Genomic DNA, 2,208 nt, shown 5'->3' with positions numbered 1-2,208 from the left:
GTTGGCCTGCCCGACCAGCTGGGACGTAGTCATGTCCCCGCTTACGGACAGGCGCGGTGGCAGAGTCTTCGTGCCTGTGCCCTCCGCCCAGTCAAGGGGGGGCTGTCCGGAGCCGACCGAGCAAGTCGATACACGCAGCGTATCGATTTCGTCGGCCGGCTCCTTTTCTACGCGGGGCTCCATCTCCCGCTGGAGCTGTTCTGCGTATTTGCGCTTGGCCTCCGCCAAGCCTACGTATTCCCCCGTTGTTGGGGGTCTACATCTTCCTCGCCTCCGGACTCCCACGCTGTTAGATCTTTTCGGCGATGTAAGAGGCTGGGAAGCCGGCGTGGTGCGTTCTCTTTCGCGCGAATCGTGCGATGGAGCTCCGTCCCGGGATTCGGCGACGAACTCAGCCTCCGAGTCGGAGGTGTCGTCGCGGGGGAGAGGCGTGAGTTAGGAGAGAGCGAGAAGATGACGTTTCTCACTCTCCACGTCCTCGTCTTCCTTCTCCGGGCCGGAAACCGGGAGTCGTCGACTCCTGACGCGCCTCTGCTTCTTTGAGTCCATGGGGCCCAGGCATGGGGGGACGCGCTCCTCACGAAACGGTGCATCAGCACCAGGGCTCGTCGCTGTCGCAATTTCATGCGCCGCCCCAGCGGGGCAGGCGACGCAAAGCCCGTCATTGGATGACGACGAACGGGTGGCCGGGACGGTACCACCCGAACGCCGGTCTCTGAGGGTCCGAATCCCCTGAGACGGTAAACTTCTTTCCATAATATTGTCCATCATTTGTGACATTACGGTGGTTTAATTTCGGTGTGTTCTTCACCTAGGCCGGTTGTCTTGACTTGGCTGACAAGCCCGGCCTGTCCGGGTTTTATTTTGGGGTTGTCCTTCCCCTAGGTGCACTCTTAGTCTGGCCGCTCACTGAGGACCTGTCCGGCAAGGGAGACCCTACCAGGAACCGAAGTTCCCGCCGGCATAGCCCCTCAGATCATCACGACACTTAAGCTCGGAAACCACGACAAGGTGGTGCACTTCTCCCAAGATAAAATTGGGCTTAAAAGTCCTCCTTTTGCCCCCCGGCGAGCCCCACCCGGGGCCACCAGTTATAAGAGCGTCCAGATTTCTTGCCTCCTCGAGCCTCCTTGCGATCTACCTCGCCCGCCGGAAAGGAAGCACCCCCATACCAATCAGGTCCCGATTGCACTGTTATCAGGACCCCTGGCACCTTAACCTACCCCCGCGAGCCACATGCGATTGTTTTATAGCAGGGTCATGTGGAACCCCCGCTAGGCGAAAGCCTGTGGTAGCGACAGCCCCTTTCCCAGCCGACAGACCCGAGAGAGGCACCCCGGCCGCGCGAACGAGCAGCGCAGCGCAGCGCAGCCTTCGACTCCAGCGGGTCCTAGCCGCACCGGACCGCACCGCCCGAACCACAGCCGGGGAAACCCCTTACACGGGGCAACTCCCCACACCCGGCGGGGCATGGGAGGAGCGCCCGACCCCAGCAAGAGCAGCCAGTCCGCAGAGGGCTACCTCGGCTTAGGGCCAGACTGAAAGCCGACTGATAGGTACTGCCATCGGTCAAGCAGCGCCATTTTCTTCGGAGATGCTTTGCCATGCTGCGGAAGCACCCCCGACCCGATCGTACTCCGAATATGTATACAGGGTGAGCCGGATCCCTGTGTCGTGGCCAAGACGGCTTGATCTCTACCCGTGTCCCTGTTTTTGTGTTTTTATACAAGGAGAAGGCAGACCCTTGTTGGTCGGTGTGTGGCACCACGCGCCCGAAGGCTCGACTTCCGTGCCGATCCACCGCCGCTACCCGTGTCCCTGCTTCCGAGTTTTTAACCTGGGGGGAAGCAGACCCCTGGTGGCAGGTGTGTGGCATCACGCGCCCGAAGGCCCGATTAGCGTGCCGATCCACCTCCTCCCTGCCCGTGTCCCTGCATCCGTGTTTTTATACGAGGGGGAATGCAGACCCTTGTTGGTGGAGCACCAGTCACCGAGCGTTACGGCCTCTCCTGGCCGGCATCGGCAACCGGACGCCCCCCGCCTCCCGGAAGTGCAAGAGAAACTCCGCTGCTCAAGTTCAGACCGAGAACCGGCCAACCGGTAGCCATGTTCTCCTTGCACGCGAGTGTACCTACGCGCGAGACTTATAAACTAAAAGCTAAACGAGCTAAGATCCCACCAATCTATGTCCCCCCTTTCGCGCGCGCC

Source organism: Pseudomyrmex gracilis, unplaced genomic scaffold (assembly GCF_002006095.1).
Source record: "Pseudomyrmex gracilis isolate BER0280 unplaced genomic scaffold, ASM200609v1 scaffold_2006, whole genome shotgun sequence".
Classification (NCBI taxonomy): domain Eukaryota; kingdom Metazoa; phylum Arthropoda; class Insecta; order Hymenoptera; family Formicidae; genus Pseudomyrmex; species Pseudomyrmex gracilis.
This window is presented reverse-complemented; position numbering follows the sequence as displayed.